Source organism: Rhinoderma darwinii, chromosome 6 (genome assembly GCF_050947455.1).
Source record: "Rhinoderma darwinii isolate aRhiDar2 chromosome 6, aRhiDar2.hap1, whole genome shotgun sequence".
Lineage (NCBI taxonomy): Eukaryota > Metazoa > Chordata > Amphibia > Anura > Rhinodermatidae > Rhinoderma > Rhinoderma darwinii.
Genome location: NC_134692.1, coordinates 49272747 through 49291587, shown reverse-complemented (window position 1 = coordinate 49291587; position 18841 = coordinate 49272747). Strand labels below are relative to the sequence as shown.

The window sequence follows — 18841 nt, the reverse complement described above, 5'->3', positions numbered from 1 at the left end:
GTCTAAATGTGGAGAGGGAGACAAAGTAGTGTTAGCTTACAATAGGCTGCCCAAGTTGTGCATGTTTTGCAGAGCTGTTCTGCAGTCAGTTCTGTGTATAGACAAGTGACAGAAGTGATTAAATACTACATTTCTCAATATCTCCTCTTAGGGATATTGCAGGGATACCACAGGTAGGGACTCTAGAAGCACTTTTGACAAACTCAGCTATATCAATTAGTTCTGCCATCCCAGCGCCCCACATGAAGCTGGGGAACCCTATCAAATAGGCACTGGTTTGGGAGCAAAATAGCACCACTGTGTGACACTCTTGTGCTATGTGGGTGAAAACAACACTACAATGTGTGACAAATATGTGTATGATATGAATATAGTTACATAGTTGTACGGTTGAAAAAAGACACATGTCCATCAAGTTCAACCAAGGGATGGGAAAGGGGAAGTGGGATGGGAAAGGGGAAGTAAAAAATTTCTACACATAGGAGCTAATATTTTTTTGTTCTAGGAAATTATCTAAGCCTTTTTTAAAGCCATCTACTATCCCTGCTGTGACCAGCTCCTGCGGTAGGCTATTCCATAGATTCACCGTTCTCACAGTAAAGAAGGCTTGTCGCCTCTGCAGGGTAAACCTTTCTTTTTCCAGACGGAGGGAGTGCCCCCTTGTTTTTTGAGGGGGATTTACATGGAACAGGATTTCACCATATTTTTTGTATGTGCCATTCATATATTTATATAAGTTAATCGTGTCCCCCCTTAGTCATCTTTTCTCAAGGCTAAATAGGTTTAGTTCTTTTTATCTTTCCTCATAACTTAGATTCTCCATGCCCCTTATTAGCTTCATTGCTCTTCTTTGTATTTTTTCCAACTCCAGGGCATCCTTTCTATGAACTGCAGCCCAGAACTGAACTGCATATTATAGATGAGGCCTCACTAATGCTTTGTAAAGTGGTAATATTACATCCCTGTCCCGCGAGTCCATGCCTCTTTTGATACACGACAATATTTTGCTGGCCTTTGAAGCAGCTGATTGACACTGCATGCTGTTATTTAGTTTATGATTTACAAGTACACCCAGATCCTTCTCAACAAGTGACTCCCCCAGTGTAGCTCCCCCTAGGACATATGATGCATGCAGGTTGTTCGTACCCAGGTGCATAACTTTACATTTATCTACATTAAACTTAATTTTCCAAGTGGACGCCCAAACACTTAGTTTGTTTAAATCTGCCTGCAATTCACAAACATCTTCCATAGTCTGAACTATATTGCATAGCTTGGTGTCATCTGCAAAAATAGAAATAGTGTTATTAATCCCATCCTCTATATCATTAATAAATAAGTTGAATAATAGTGGTCCCAGCACTGAACCCTGGGGTACACCACTTATAACTGGGGACCATTCAGAGTAGGAATCATTGACCACAACTCTCTGGATACGGTCCTTGAGCCAATTCTCAATCCAATTACAAACTATACTTTCTAAATCTATAGTCGTTAATTTACCCATTAGATGTCTATGAGGGACAGTGTCAAATGCCTTTGCAAAGTCAAAAAACAGTATATCCACAGCGGCCCCTCTGTCTAGGCTTCTGCTTACCTCTTCATAAAAACAAATCAGGTTGGTTTGACAGCTTCTGTCCTTTGTAAAACCGTTCTGGCTGTCACTTATAATACTATTTATTGTCACATAATTCTGCATATAGTCCCTCAATAGACCCTCAAACATTTTCCCCACAATTGATGTTAAGCTTACTGGTCTATAATTACCCGGCGAAGACCTAGAGCCATTTTTGAAAATAGGCACCACATTTGCCCTGCGCCAGTCCCTTGGCACTATACCAGTCATGAGAGACTCTCTAAATATTATGAAGAGGGGGACAGAAATAACTGAACTAAGCTCCTTAAGATCTCTAGGGTGTAACCCATCTGGTCCCGGGGCCTTGTGTACATTTCTTTTATTTAATTTAGCTTGCACCATATCTACATTCATCCAATTCAGTATATCAACTGATATATTAACAGCACTGGCAGCGGCTACATCAGCTGCTCCTTCTTCTGTTGTATATACAGAGCGGAAGAACCCATTTAGTAACTCTGCCTTCTCTTGATCCCCTGTGACCAACTCCCCATTACCACTATCTAAGTGTCCTACATGTTCAGACCTTGGCTTTTTTGCATTTATATGCTTGAAGAATTTTTTAGGATTTGTTTTACTATCCTTGGCCACCTGCCTTTCATTTTGTATTTTTGCTGATTTTATTATCTTTTTACAGATTTTATTAAGCTCTTTATATTTTACAAAGGCTACAGCTGTACCCTCAGATTTGTATTTTTTAAATGCCCTTTTTTTGTCATGTATTGCCCTTTTTACAGAAGGTGTAAGCCATGTGGGGTTTAATTTTAGTCGTTTATACTTCTTACCTGTAGGAATAAATTTTGCACTATAATTACCCAAAGTAGATTTGAAAATCTCCCATTTATCATTTGTCCCATTATTTAACATTAGTTCTTCCCAGTCTATATCCTGAATTGCAGCCCTCATCCTGGGGAAATTGGCCTTCTTAAAATTAAGTGTTTTTGCCCTCCCAGCCTGTGTTTGTTTTTTACAGTATAGGTAAAATATAACTATATTATGATCACTGTTACCAAATGTCTCCCCTTTGCAGTTGAAGCCGAACCATGACACCAATTAATATCCCGGTAATTAAAATCTCCCATTATCACAACAGTACCCGCCTGTGTAGCCCGCTCCATCTGTTTATATATTTGACCTTCTATCTCTTCAGTTATATTGGGGGGTCTATAGATTACACCAAAAGTAATTTTTTCAGTGTTTACCTCCCTTTGTAATTCCACCCACAAGGTTTCAACCTCCTCGCAATCTTCACCCTCTAATGTCTCATTCACACTCACCTTCATATCGCTTCTCACATACAGACATACACCACCACCTTTCCTATTTGCCCTGTCTTTCCGAAACAGTGTGAAACCCTGTAGATTTACAGCCCAATCATGTGAAGAGTCTAGCCATGTCTCAGCAACACCAACTATATCTATATCTTCTTCCAGTATCAAGGCCTCCAGCTCCCCCATTTTGCTTGCCAGACTTCTGGCATTTGTGAACATACACTTTAACTTGCCTTTAAATGTTTCACTTTCAGTATCAGAAATGTGATTATTTGACATTTGGGCCTTTTTATTTTCACTGTTGTTTTGTAACGAAAGGATCTCCTTATCTTGTTGCCTAGTCCTCTCCCCACCGTCTGTTTCTCCCCCCACCAATATAGTCTGACCCCTCTCTAACCTAACTACCCCTTTATTTTCTACATTGGCCTCCCTCCTCAGCCCTAGTTTAAACACTCCGCCACCCCAGATATGTTATGTGGCAATATGGTATCGGAGCACAGTTCTGCAGTGTGGGTACACTTTCTATTATTTATGGTGCTGTATGTAACCCTGATATGTATCAAATCATGCAAGTAATTCCCCTTGTCAGAGTATATTTACAACTAGTTTATAAAGTATGCTATCAACAATAAAAATCGAAATGAAAAAGTAATGCATATAGTGAATGTATTGCTGCTTCCCCGTCCTTTCTACAGATGTTGTTCCAAATACCAATAATGAAAATAAAATGCTTGTTTTAGTAAAGTGATGTCATCAGGGTCATCTTTTCATTTGAACCCTAAAAGAACTGCTCCTTCCTTTTCCTTGTATTAGACTGTTCAAACTGTATGTAGTGATTGTACAGCGACAGGTTAATTTTTCTGCAATATTTTCCCTCATTACACAAAGAACATTAGCTCCTTGTTCACAGATGGTGAGGCTGTGCTCAGTTTAAAACTAAACCTTCCGCTTCCAGAGATGCCTGTAGTGCATTGGCAGACGGAGATTTAAAGTCTTGCATGAAAAAGATCTGGCTGTAACTCTCCACAGCAAACTTATCTTAATGTCAACAAAAAGTCCATTTAATTGGTGATTCCGATTGTCAAACTCTTATACAGAAGTAAAAGGCTCCATTGCATCAGGTCAGCTTTGGGCCTTGACCCCTGAAACAATATTTTCTTTCATCTTGATTGGAAGTTAAAAAGTTCAGTGGTTGAAAAAAAACAACCCACTAATTTGGCATCGTATTGGATCCAAGGATACTTGCATACTAGTATATACCTGCATAAAAAGAATCTAAATATAGAGCAAATATATAGCTAATAAAGCTGCAATGTTAACCTTAGTCCAGGATTGTTGGGTTAACAAATATATAGGTTTGCAGTGGAAACACCAATGTAAAAGAAGGTTGACTACAACCCATCTTTGTTGTCAAACATTTTAGATAGTGGTGGATGTATAATAGCCTGGGGAACCATCTCCTGGAGAATACCTATAGGGCATGCAGTGGTAGCAGTTGCACCCGAGCACTGGTGCCTGAGGGGGCCCAAAAGTCCCTATGCCACATAAGGAGACACCAGTATTATAAATAGCACATGGTAGGTTGGGGGCCCATTACATATTTTTCATTGGGGCCCATGAACTTCAAGTTATGCCTCTCGCCATCTCTTAAATATAATTAGTTTCAATGACAGAAAAATAGAAGTTGAATCCAGCGCTTCAGAGTAAGGCTATGTTCACACGCAGTGCGTTTTACGCCTCGAATTACGCCTGAAAAAACGGCTCCATTACGCCTACAAACATCTGCCTATTGCTTTCAATGGGTTTTACGGTGTTCTGTTCCCACGAGGTGTTATTTTACGCATCGCTGTCAAAATACGGCGAGTAAAAAGACGCCCGCGAAAAAGAAGTGCATGTCACTTCTTGAGATGTTTTTGGAGCCGTTTCTCATTGACTCCATTGAAAAGCAGCTCCAATAACGTTTGTAAAATACGCCGCGAAAAACGCGAGTTGCTACAAAAATGTCTGAAAATCAGGAGCTGTTGTCGCCTGAAAACAGCTCCTTATTTTCAGACTTATTTTGCTAAGCCATGTGAACATAACCTAAAACGTCCAATCTTTATTTCTTGTCAATTAAAAAATTGTACAGCGACATCAGGGGGTGGGTGTAGAGAGCCTACGCGTTTCTGACGGTCCCTCCATCCTTACTCATGGCTAATTTCAATGATACTCTTTTTAGTCATATAGTGATCTTTTACAAGACCACTGGGAACATAGGTTGTATGAGGTAGAGGGTCCATCTCCAATATCCCTCAAATAGGTAAACAATTTTCTAATCGGGCAGTATATTATGCCATGACTAACTCATACCGGCATTCTAAGAAGGAAGGATGCTGTTTGAAGGTAATTGTTGGGCTACTCCAGGGTACTTCTGGGTGCACTAGATATTGATATATTGTTAGGTGCTTCGTGTCCCCTTATACCAGTACTCTAAGCTAAAAATGGCAAATTACACACAATATAATCATTGCTGATTGTTTGTTCTGCTCCAGCATCCTCCTACAACTTCATCTCCGAGCACAGCTTGAAATTATGTCCTGAAAATTGCTTTCGCAATAGAGGGAATTGAAAGGAAGACATAAGAAACTGCAAAAGAAAATACAAATTGCAACAATATTCCAAACATGGGAAGTAATATAGCTGTCATTCCATGTGGAGACCATCAGTATTTATATCTGCAAACAGGCCACACCAATGTCCCTCCTAACATTACCCATATATGTCATTGCTCTTACTAAATTCTTATGGGGCCTAGTTTCACCTTTCTCAATACCCATCAAAATTAGTGGAGTTGCTCTAAGGATTGCACAGGTAGTAATCACGACAAAGTTTTATCACTTGGGATGCCTATAGTCCATCCAGCCATAGTAAAATCAGGAATATAAGTACAATATGTAGGTGTTACAGTGACTTTGAAATGCACAGCTAAGTAATCATGCTAGACCGATCTATCCCACGATAAAGATATGAATATATTTTAGGATGTATATACATACTAGATAGGATGTCATCATTAGATACAGTGAAATATGGTCATTGGAAGTTAGGTGGGGGCCTAGGTACTGCTTTTGCTCCGAAGTTCTAGCTCCAAGCTTTAGTTCTGATTATTATTAAGGACAAGACAAGTTACATTTCGAAGCATTATTTATATGTCAGTAATTCGGTCATATTTACAGGCCTTGGCAAATCCGGGGAGCCAGACCAATGCACTTTTTGGGTATTTCTATGGAAGTTTTTAATGTTGGACTAATAAATGAAATAATACTAGTTCCTGGTGGGTCTAACAGAAATGTAGACTGCTGTAGTATATACAAAGTGTTACTAGCAGGAAATGGACACATACAGCAGAAGATGTTGTAATATTTTTAGCCATATAGATTGTCAGCTTCCAAGCAGTGTTGCACCTCTAAAATATAGAGTGGTCATTTGGTCAATTGACTTCTTTCCAGTTGAAGGCTAATCGGTGATGATCAATAATGTCAAAAGCTGACAGAAATTGCCAAATTTACAAAGTTGCTGAACACTATCTATTGTAGCCTAGCTCTGTGGTATGTAGAACCCTTTGCCTTGTGACTCTGTATTGGAAGAGAAGACACCAAGATGGCCTGTTCCTGAGACATGACCGGCTTGATGCAATTAAAATTCCTGTCAGGTAGTTGATGCTGGATCTTGTGACAAGCCGCTCTATATAGACACCAGGGCAGCTCCACAGTGAAAGTGAGCGATGACGCGCCTCTTGTCCGCTCTTCCTTCTAGAACCTTCCAGATCTAGAGGCGGCTTCTTCGTATTCCTAGATTTCCGTCATCATTTTATCTGCTCTGCATCGATTAACCTTTCATTCCCTGGCTTCCTTTTTTTCATCCAGCCACCTTGTTTTTTTTAGTGCATTTCCTAATCTTTGTTTCCATCATCTTTCCCTTCCATCATCTTTCCCTTCCATCTTAACACCTGCTCATTTACCCATCATTCACCCCTTTCTCTCTCTTGTTCTTACGTCCCTCCTCCCCTTCACCAATATAAATTTTTCTCGTCTCTTTCCTCCACTGTTTCTCCTTTTCTCCCCAACCCCCCTCCTCTTTTCCTCCCTCCCTCACCCCCTCTCTTCAGTACCACTGCAGGCTTCATAGAGACAGGCTGGTGGCTCACACAGTCCTAGGCAGCGAGCTGGTGGCGAGGAAGGGAGGGAGTGAATAAAGTGTATCGCAGCCTCTGTATTTTACATGAGGCTATTAACCAGTTCTGCCAGTACCTTCTTCCTAAGCATCAGCTGAATTAAAACAAAGAGCATTATGCTGCAGTGCCAGGGAGCAGAAGGTGTGTTAAATCTACATCATTGCTGTCTACAGAGCTCCGCTTAGCGCAGGGAGTGCGTTTTCCCAGTGCTTTGTATGAAAAAAAAAAAAAAAAAGCTAACGTCTCGTCCTCTTGTCTCCCTCTGTTTTATTTCTCCAGTTCCTGCGTGATTCATCCTTTTGTTCCTGCCTCTCAGTCCTGCTTCACCATCCGGATAAAGAGGTATTTATACCAGCGCTTCACTATCTTTCTAGATTGCAAAATGCTATTGTTGTTGTGTAGATATCAGGCAATCCATGTCACCACCTCTAGAGTTACTTATTTCTATGGTTTAACAAAAAAAAAACGCATTTTTCTTTTAGCCGCTTTGCAGGTTCAAGGCCCTTTAAATTCCTTGTAAAAAATACAATGACTATTTATTCTGCAGCCATATGCATCAACATGTTTAGCTTCCAGTGGAAAATACACCAAGTGGTTTTATTAAGTCTAAATTATTATCCTGCATTGCATGTTTGCTAAGATATTTATGGATTTTTCAATTGGAATGTTAACCCGTTCTACATCAAACTTCATTCGTATGTTGTCAGCAACCGTGGGGTTAAGTGATACCGTAGCCAATTGTTACTGACAGTTGCTCCGTCACCATTGTTAGAGATTTTTTTCATGGTGGTTTTTTTTTTCGCTGCATCATCCGTGTATTGCAGGACTAGTAAAGGTGCAGACAGCTCTGGTTGCTGAATCAGCAGCTCACGCTAGGCCTTTATCTCCAAAGGAGTATCGAAGGTAGTGCTTATAGTAATTCAAGGTATTGATGATCGTAGATGTGGGTTCAGGCATTAGAGTAGTAAACCTCTATATGCTTTTATGATGCAAACATTTTAATTCCATTGTAAAAAATAATAGAGAAATAAAGCATTGAATATTCTCAATGTAGTCTTTCTCCATTGCTGGTATTCTGCCAAGTCATAATGGAATATAGTAATATTACTTGGGATGATAACTGCCTGATCTATGAGATCATGGTGGTGATGTAGCTGTTCCGGTCTGAAACACACGGTGAATAAAATGCTGGTCAGGTGTATGCAGTTCCCTCCTGCTTGCAGTCAACAGTTTCGAGATGTCACTGTGTACAACTAATGTTTATTGCCTCCTTTGATGTATCTGGCTGCTTATACAATATTAATAAGATACTGTAAATGAAGATCTGGGGAAATTAATAAACAGCTAGTCACGAAAAAATAAGAGCATTTACCATGCAACACAAATAATTGATCTGCCACCGATTGGTGCACCCTAAATGTTTTCTTATCACATAAATCGGATGGGGACATACATGGGATTAGTGTGATTATTTGACCTCAACGGTCATGAATCCGAAGCGCAGTCAAGTCTATGGCGGTGGATAATTTGGATAATCATTTGATGGATAGTCGAGCCGTAACAGTAATAAGGCAGACATGTCCAGCAAAGTGCCATTGTGCAGGTACACAATGCTCCAGGGAAACGAAACATAAACTTGGAGACTTTCATATAGCCATGCTGCAATTAACAACTCTCCTGGGTATTTTTTTAATAAAAACCCTATAGTTTCAAAATTGGCTTCCGTGTCCGGTTCCCGCTATTTTACCACCTGATTGGTTGCCTTGGTCTTATTGTTACCCAGAGTCTTTAATAAGCACATACTGTAATATCATGTTCCATTGTCTGTCCTAAGTTCACATAATAAACAGGCACAGTAGACTTATGAATAACATCTAAACTTCAAAAAGATTTTAAAAAAAGTTTTTTATTTTGATCCATACAAGTTTCTTTGATAATTCTGGAAATTAAAGCAATGTTCCCACCAACAAGATTATATACACAATTCATTCATCAATGTGGATTTTCAAGATTATGACAGACGTAGTGGTTAAAGGTCGACTAAACCTAAAGTAGGTGGGCTGGTTATATCAGTCATACACATGCATGAAAATAATGTTTTTGTAAATTTTTAGATTTGGAAATATGTGAGATGTGAGTCCCAGTCAAAATAGATTGTATTTAACTGCATAGCACAATGTGATATGATAAACTTTAGGGTGGATGTCCCTTGAAAGAAATAACTTTTGAAGTTCATCCCACAATAACTTTTGTTACAGCTTTCTGGAAGTTCTCCTCTAGTTACAGAGAGAATAATTCTGGAATGTTGTCCGCATTGAAGGATGTGTACACCCAGACACTCCATGCTAATATAATAGCTACTAGACAAACATAAGGATATTTCTGAGTCTTTGAAACACCACTGATTTCCTTTAGGCTGGATTCACAAGAGCATGTTACGTCCGTAATTGACAGACGTATTTCGGCCGTAAGTCCCGGACCAAACACACTGCAGGGAGCCGGGCTCCTAGCATCATAGTTATGTACGACGCTAGGAGTCCCTGCCTAGCTGCCGGACAACTATCCCGTACTGTAATCATGTTTTCAGTACGGGACAGTAGTTCCACGGAGAGGCAGTGACACATAGCGTCATAGATAACTATGATGCTAGGACCCCGGCTCCCTGCAGTGTGGTCGGTCCGGGACTTGCGGCCGAAATACGTTCCGTCCATTACGGACGGAACATGCTCGTGTGAATCCAGCCTTATACTTTGCTCAGTACAAAAATACTGGGTTATAATGGCCTTCTATACATGTCCCCTAAATCTGAGTCAGAAGCACAGAACCGTGCATCAAGTCATAATTTACATCAGGTTTCTTGAGTCTGCAGTTAGCACCTCTTAGTGGCAACTTTAACACAACCACAAGTGTTTCAGCGAATATATTCACTGTGGAAAGAAAGCAGACGACACGTGTTAATTATACCCAACACTAGCAGTCAATATGTTAAGTCAAGAAATGAAGAAACTGTTTAGATTGCTGAAGTCCATGTACAAAACCTAATCTTCCATTATAAGAACATGTAGTACTCATAAATGCATTTTTTTCTACCAGCCAACTGACCATCCCCTTGAACTAGTCTCGCCTGTCTGGTCTTACTTTTTTTAAGTACATAATATAATATTGAGAACTATTATATAACTGTAGGCTATGTGAATATCAAATTCGATTAAAGAAAGACTTCGTCATTGTCGAGCAAGTACTCTCATATTATGTAATTGTGTATCCGAGCTTCTTTATTTGCAAACAGCTGCATATCTGCCACAGAGGCCGGTAACATCATTACTCTTGGGTCCATGGAAAGGGATTTTATTTATTATTCCTCACACCTATTTTTCTTTGTCTCTCACTTCTGTCCATCTTGTTTGTATTTTATTTAATGTTTTGTATTACCTCCTGTTGTGTACTGTTTTTTTCTGTTTCTTTTTTTTTTGCTTTGATACTCAGTGTTTGTTTACTCTTTTTTTTTCTACCTCCCCTACATGCCATGGCTTTTTCTTTATTTTGCGTTCCTTTGTTTACTCTTGTGATGTCTTAGTGACAACCTGCTGGTTTGACTGGAGAGTTACAGAAGCATCAGCTTTGTGTAACAGTGGGGATAAACCATGCAAATCCATTTTATGAAAAATCTAATATCTAGCAAAGTAAGCGTGGATGGAAATACAAAATTGATGGCGTCCGCTGTCAGTGCTTTGATGTACATAGATGCATTAAGCAATATTTAATATAACTTTACAATCTAAAACTGTACTGCACCTAAATTTTTATAATAATATGAGTATATTTCGATAAATTTATGTGTGCCTATAGACTACATCAGACCACATCACACAGACCTTGTAAAATTTGTTTAATATTTTTCATATAAATAAAAAGAAAGAATATTTTTGGTCATTAATGTCTTACCATTGGGTTTAAAAAAAAATCATTTTTTTTGTCTGTTCTAATGATGTTACTATACTAAGTGCAATGAATCTCAGATATCATCTACCATGTGGCAAAGACCTTAAAGGAACACTACACCCAGAAATGAATGATACATTTACATCTGACAAATTGTTAAAAGGAGGGGCTTAGCCAGTAGGAAGGGGCTTAGTGTTTCTGTTCTCTCCGGCTACCGATAGTGCAGTTGAGGAGGGCTTCTGCTGCAGCCAGTTGCCTTACAACCAGATACAGAATTGTGAAAAGGAGCAGGGGCTTTGGCTGATCTCCTTTATATGTTTCTTAAAGTTTTAATTAAAATATGAGATAGAATAGGCTCAAAAGAAAGATATTAAGGGAAGAATTGCAGTTGTTTTTCTTTTTTTACATTTAACGTTCCTTAGAACATGCTATGCAAATGAAAAGAATGCTACTTATTGGCAAATTAACAACTTTTCAAAAGCATGTAACTTTTTCTATGTAAAAAGACCATTTTTTTATCATTGTTTGCAGGTACCCTTTTTGTCAAAGCTGATTGTGTTTAGAAACTACTGATTGTTATAAATGCAATATTTTCTAATGACAGGGCAACCAGAGATTGCCCATTGAGATCACTCAAAGATAAGAGGAGTCCCACAAGTCCCCAAAAAGTTAAAATCCCCTATTCCTGGTGCAGGATACCGTCCTTCATGAATCTAAAGCGCAGCTAACATTACATACGCAGTCAAGTTTACGGCGGTCATTTTGATAACCATTTGATGGAGCCGTTACAGTTCTAAGCCAGATATGTCCGATAAAGTTAAATTTTGGAGGTACACTACATTTAAGGGCAGCGAAACATAAATTTGGAGACTTTCATATAGCCATGCAACAATTAACTACTCTCGTGGGCATTTTTTAATAAAAACCCTAAAGTTTCATGTCTGGTTCCCACTATTCTACCACCTGATTGGTTGACTTGGTCTTATTGTTATCCAGAGTTTAAAAGACAGCACATACTGTAATATAATGTTCCATTGTCTGTCCTAAGTTCACATAGTAAACAGGCACAGTAGACTTATGGATAACATGTAAAGGAGAACTTCTAAAAGATAAGTCTCTTTGGCTTGTTCTTCAAAGCTGGAAAAAAATAAATCTCTTCTGTCTCAATAAGATCAACATCAATATTTTTCATGTTTATGATGCCAATGACACTTCTGGTCAAGAGCTCTTATTGGACAGCGCCTTAAGAATATTATGTGAATCAAAATCTCAATTTACATCAATATCCATATGCTAAATGCCATTATTAAAGTTGTTTTTTTAAATTCTGGTGATTAACGCAATGTTCTCAGCAACAAGATAATAGACACAATTCATTCAACAATATGGATTTTCAAGAGCTGATTTCTTATGATAGAGGTAGGGGTTAAATGTCCACTAAACCTAAAGTAGGAAGTCTGCTTCTATCAGTCATTCACATGCATAAAATGGTTTCTGGGGGTTCTCAGAACTGGAGATATGTGAGATAAAGCTGTGATCATGGGGCAGACATGTTTTTGAACATCCTGGCAGTAGTCCCAGTCAAAATAGATTGTATATAACTGCATAGCACAATGTGATCTGATTTACTTTTAGGGTGGATGACTCTTGAGAGAAATAACTATTAAATTACATACCACATTACATGTTATATCAGCTTTTTGGAAGTTCTCCACTAGGTACAGAGAGAATAACTCTAGATAAATATGGATTGTTGTCCGCATTGAAGGATGTGTACAGCAAGCTACCTTCATCATCCCAAGATTGGAAGACCTGACACTCCTTTGCACCTTATTTGATACCTTACAGGAGAGAAGGTATGCATGACTCTTGGACTTGACCCCCTCACTTCTTTCCCAATATTGTATTACCAGTGAAGAACGTTGTTCTGTTGAGGTTTAACACTTTCTGTGGGGTAAAGCATTAGGGACAACCTGAGGTAGAGCTCCTACTTTAAAGGGACAGCCTCTATGTTGTTTGCCTTGAGAGCAGTTCTTTTTGGAAGAGTGAGATAGTCATCAACCAATGACACAATATCACTTAGGCTCTTCACTAAAAGGAGTTGTATAGCACTACTGAAACTTAACAAGAATGTCTCATCAGAAATTGTCCTATTATTTAAATCATGTTTCTGTGTTTAACATATTTTTTTATTAATTTCTGGTGATATTTTTTATATTTTCTATGTCATTATCTATTTTAAAAAATAATCTTTAAATCATGCTGTTTTCCTATTGGCCACTGAGCCTTACAATAGACTGACACTTCCTGTTCTGTAGCAATCACTTCTCAGCAGTCATCACATTATCACAGGCAGGATTACAATGAAAGGTAACCCCATCACCTATTGTGAATGTCTCCATGTGATGGACACAGCACCCCCTCCTCCACCCTGCACAATGACCTCTGCACAGGTCACAGGCCATGCCTAGAAAACTCTCCCATAGAAGTCAATGAGCCAGCTCCAGACTATTGTTTGCTATTGTTCGTGTGGCTGCTGGAAAGCATACCTCTAAATGCTGTTAACAGCAGCTCAGTCAAGGTGGCTGCTCCCATATTCATTCACAGAAAACAGAATAAAAAATATCTTCAACCAAGAAAGAAAAATACATTAGAAAAAAAGAATATGTTTCAATAAGTGGTTTTAGCGAGTCCTTTAGTAACATTTAATTCTTACCTCGCAGCAGTTCAAAAGTGGTATCCATTTATGGCCGTCGTTTAGCTGCTATTGGGTTTGTCACCAAACCTGGCCAGACTCCTGTACGCCAATTTTACCTTATGATCTAGTAATACAGATGACGCGTTGAATCATACAAGTAGCAAATTTGTTATATAGGAGCAAATAGAATCATTGGTTATAACCTTTGGAAGTGGTTATGGTTATTTTACCCTTAGGCCTCATGCGCATGGCTGTATTACGGCTTCAATTTGTATGTAGTCGTAAGGTCATGATAGGGTTTTTATTCTAGTGCATGGGGCCTTTACTCAACCTCCGTATGCTACAGATTTCATATGGGGGCATAAGAAGTTTTTTCCTGGTGGATTCGAATGCATGCACGGATTCTCTACGTCAGCACTCTTTGTATGAGATGATAGCTCCTTACATATGGCACCTAACGGAGCCCGTACGGCAGCACACATGGGCAGCATAGAGTCATACTAGGGCTCTGTACAACCTCCGTGTGCTTCTGTACAAACTCCGTACATCTGGCTCTGCAGTGTGCAGGGGGCCTTAGTGGTTATAACCCACCTTTCTCAGAAACAGATATCACTAAGAAACGTCTCAACAGAATTTTTAACAACTTGACAAATCAAAGACCTATTTTTACTGGCATTTTTATTTTAAGGAGAAATGCTTTTTAAAATCCTTCAATGTGCCGAGAATTTCCATTGTGCGGGCAGCACCAGTACTTAATGTAGATCTTGCAGTATGAATTTCACTAGAGGGTGGAACTGCTCAAAATTGCTTCAAAATATTCAGTTACATTGCAAAAATCTGCCTATTTCATCTACGGATAGTATGAGATGAGCTGTGGGACTCCACAGTTTTGCAGATAACAGATAAGAAGCTATTTATCTCTATATCTACTTACCCATTATAATGTATTCCTTGGTTCTTATCAGATTGCACATCTTAAAGCCTATTTACGTGGGCCAATGATTGGGCGAACAAGCATCATTGCCCTGTGTAAAAAGTGCAGCGATCACCTGACAAACGACAAAAGGCTCGTTCTTTGGCTGAATGCATTATGTAGCCTTAAAAATCGTCGTCAGCAGGATATCTTCTTGTGTAACCCTTCCTTGACATACAGTTTGCATAGGGCCTTTTAACGAGCGTGGACAGCCCTATTATTATTGCCGATCGGTGATCGTTATGGGCCGATCGTTATGGGCCGAAATCTGCCCTTGTAAACCAGCCTAAACAGCAAAGCTCTGGTGCTTTGCAGCTAACTACAGCTACAAAAAACTTGTGTCCAAAGGAACTGGATGCTTTACCTGCTGTGTGTCCACTGCTAATAAACTTCTTTCACATTGCCTGCAAAATACGATTGGCATAATAAATATTGATCCCTGTGATAGTTTTCCCGGCCTGCCCAAAATTTGACAACAGCTGGGATAGTTAGTGACCTGTAACAGACACGTTAGGCCCTGTTCACATCACATTTATGACCTTCATTTAACAATAACGCAGATTAAAGCTGCATTAAACAGAGGTTGGGACAGAAACCTAATATTGGCATCCATCAGCCAAAGGCTATTATGGACGCCATCCGCTTAATGTATACGGCATTAGAACTTCTGACGTATATATTTATCGGATGCCAGTAAAGCTTATTGCTGAATGATGCCACTGTATGGCATCCGTCACTGGCATCCATCACCCATAGAGTATAACAAAATATACTTTTTATTTGTGATCGTCATTGTCTACCATAGATGTTGATATATTACATGTCTATTTTAGTGTAATTGGGTAAGGGCTAGCGTTACAACAATGATTGGCAAGGGAGCGTTTTTTGGGGACATATTTTATGTGTATTTTTTATTTAATTTATTTTTGCTATTTTTGGGTTTTAGTTTTTTTATTATTATAGTCTGTCCCTCAAAGGTCAGCAAAGACCTTTGGGGGACCTTATTTCTTTTTATTCTATTTTACACTATACTTTTCCACTGTAAATGGGGCTAAATCTATTCTATTCACAGCACTCCTTGAGAAAACCGCTTCTCTCCAGGATCCCCGGCAGTCTCTGACTCCCGGGCACCCGTCATTCAGCTGTCCGATCGACCGGGTAGCCAGCTTAAGCCCGCACCATAGAAATGCTATGGCGTGGGCTTTATGGACCTGCCATTTTTACTGAATTCCATTGAATGCAATAGTGAAGTGTACTACGCTATTCCATACCTTTTTTTTTGTGGTATACTAACGTATACTAGCCCGACAGAGGCAAAAGGACACTCTTTTGGCCTCTGTTGGGCTAATGTAACCTTATTGACGTGTTTAACATGTACGACGGGAGCTTTCCTTACCTATACACTAAGCGTACATCACGAATGTGACGTGAACAAGGCCTTAGATTGTAGCCACATATGCTTACTGATAATAATCATATACTATATTTTTACTCCAAGACTGGTCTTTTAGACCTTTACGACCAGGCAGAAGTTTAGAATGACATTTTGGTAAGTTGAATTATTTTTTTCTTGCTATCAAATATTTTTGTTCTTTTTTCGCTAAACAGAACAAGCTTTCTTATCATACCTAAATGGGACCATTACCGTATATTTTAAAATTCTTACCTTGGTGAAAATATGAGAAATAAAATAGGAGGAAATACAGTTTTTCTTGATTGTTTCTCGTAGTAAAGTAAGGGTATGTTCACACGGCTTATTTACGGACGTAATTCGGGCGTTTTACGCCTCGATTTACGTCTGAAAATGCGCCTCGATAGCGTTGGCAAACATCTGCCCATTCATTAGAATGGGTCTTATGATGTTCTGTGCACATGGTCATTTTTTTTACGCCCCGCTGTCAAAAGGCGAGGCGTAAAAAAGACGCCCGCGTCAAAGAAGTGCCACTCCTTCAGACATAAATGAAGCCGTTTTCCATGGACTCCATGGAAAACCAGCTCCATTTAACGTCCGTAATGGATGCAGTAAAAAGCGCCTCAACATGCCATTACGGCTGAAATTACGGAGCTGTTTTCTCCTGAAAACAGCCCCGTAATTTCAGCCGTTACGGACGCTGCCGTGTGATCATACCCTAATGTAGATGAAATTTACATTTACTCCATAAAGTAATGTTCTAATTCTCCCAAGTATAGGAATTCCAAATACATATACTTTATACTATAATGCCCATGGACATTCAATGTAGTACAACATACAGTACGTCGGGGTCCACCAAGGTGTCTGTTGTTTTGACAGGAAAAAAGTGAAGAAAGCCTCCAACGCAGATGTGAATATAGCCTAACAAAGAATAATGGCAGCCATTACTGATTATCACCTATGCCATTTGCTGGTTGTCACTTAGTACAAAGCAGAATTAGCGGATGGTTTTGAGTTGCACCCCCTGCAGTTGGGGGGATAGCTGTTGTTTACCATGCTTGGATTGTGATGACTGCATAGTTGCTAATTCAGTACAGTAAATGCCTTATGTGGAAGGCTCCAAATGTCCGAACGTAAATAATGCTATCATGTGATGCTGTTTTATTATATATTCTTTTAAAAATATAGTATAACGCTCTATCTGGTGTGATTATATGACATCTAGTATAGTTAATATGATGTGTCACTACAACTCTGCATTGATTAGGGGGGACTGCGCCCTTCCCCCAGTAATAGGGGCCATAGTGCAGTTGGATTCTCTGCAGCCATTATCGCTATGCACCTGCTTCCCATGCACTTCAAGCGTCTTACAACGTCATTTTCATTCTAGGTACAGTCATCAATATTCTATGTACCATTCCACTCTATATTCTAGTCTTGTCTTATGTAAATCAAAACTGTTAGGTCAAATGGTTATCTAAGGGTATGTTCACACGCACTAATTACGGACGTAATTCGGGCGTTTTTGCCCCGAATTACGTCCGAAAAATGCGCCTCGATAGCGTTGACAAACATCTGCCCATTGAAAGCAATGGGCTGACGTTTGTCTGTTCACACGAGGCGTATATTTACGCGCCGCTGTCAAATGACGGCGCGTAAATAGACGCCCGCGTCAAAGAAGTGACCTGTCACTTCTTTGGGCGTAATTGGAGCCGTTATTCATCGACTCCAATGAAAAGCAGCGCCAATTACGTCCGTAATGGACGCGGCGTTCAATCGCCTGCACATACCGTTACGGCTGAAATTACGGGGATGTTTCCTCCTGAAAACATCCCCGTAATTTCAGCCGTTACGGACGCTGCCGTGTGAACATACCCTAATACTGCATGTTTATTTTCTGGTTCTGGTATAGTATTTGGTTACTAGTCAGATCATTGGTAATAAGAGAAACTGCTGCTTCTTGTAGGGTTATCAACTGGCGTTTTACTCTAGAATAAATAAGTAAAGATGAATAATTTCAGGACCCTGCAATGTCTGTATAAAAATATAGACCCCCAAAGTGAAGTATTATTAAAGGGGCTTTCCCATTGAATTGAATAGGAGAAGCAGGCTGCAATACCTGAGAATTGTAGCTAAATGCGTTTCGAAGATTTACATTGAGCAACTAGAAATGAAGGGGAAGCAGTGCTCATACGAGCACTGCGGTTCCTTCAAAACAGCTGATCGGCAGGGGTCCCGGGAGGATACGCCATCAATTTTTTTATTGGCTGTGAAACCCCTTTGAGGACCTGTTAACACAGAGTATTTTGATGAGTTGTTTGGCGCAAAAACCGCTCTGAAAAAACTTGTCAAAACCCAGCTGAAAATGCTTCCCATTGATTTCAATGGGAGGCGGAGGTGGTTTTCTCCCGCGAGCGGTAAAACCGCCTCGCGGGAGAAAGAAGGAACGTGCCCTATCTTCGCGCGGTTACGCCTCTGACCTCCCATTGGCATCAATGGGAGGCAGAGAAAGCGTATTTCGCTGTTTTTTGCCCATAGCACTCAATGGGCGCGAGTGAAAAACACCACAAAAAATGCGTCGAAAATCATGGCAAACGCCGTGCAGGAAGGTCAAAATCTCCCTCAAAATCCCAAACGGAATTTTGAGGCAGAATTTTCCTCCTGCAAAAAACTCAGTGTGAACACAGCCTAAGA

The 18841-nt window shown here is 39.7% G+C and overlaps 1 protein-coding gene across 12 annotated transcripts in view; it reads left to right on the top strand.

Moving 5' to 3' along the window:
* Positions 1–18841, top strand: part of MAP2 (microtubule associated protein 2) — a 196097-nt gene that overhangs the window by 72053 nt on the left and 105203 nt on the right. For 10 of the 12 annotated variants that reach the window (XM_075829689.1, XM_075829687.1, XM_075829685.1 and 7 more), the window contains exon 3: positions 7400–7462. The gene's annotated coding sequence lies outside the window, so the exon portion shown is untranslated. Of the gene's footprint in view, positions 1–6984; positions 7262–7399; positions 7463–18841 lie in introns of those variants that run through there. The other 2 variants (XM_075829686.1, XM_075829696.1) reach the window with 2 other exon arrangements.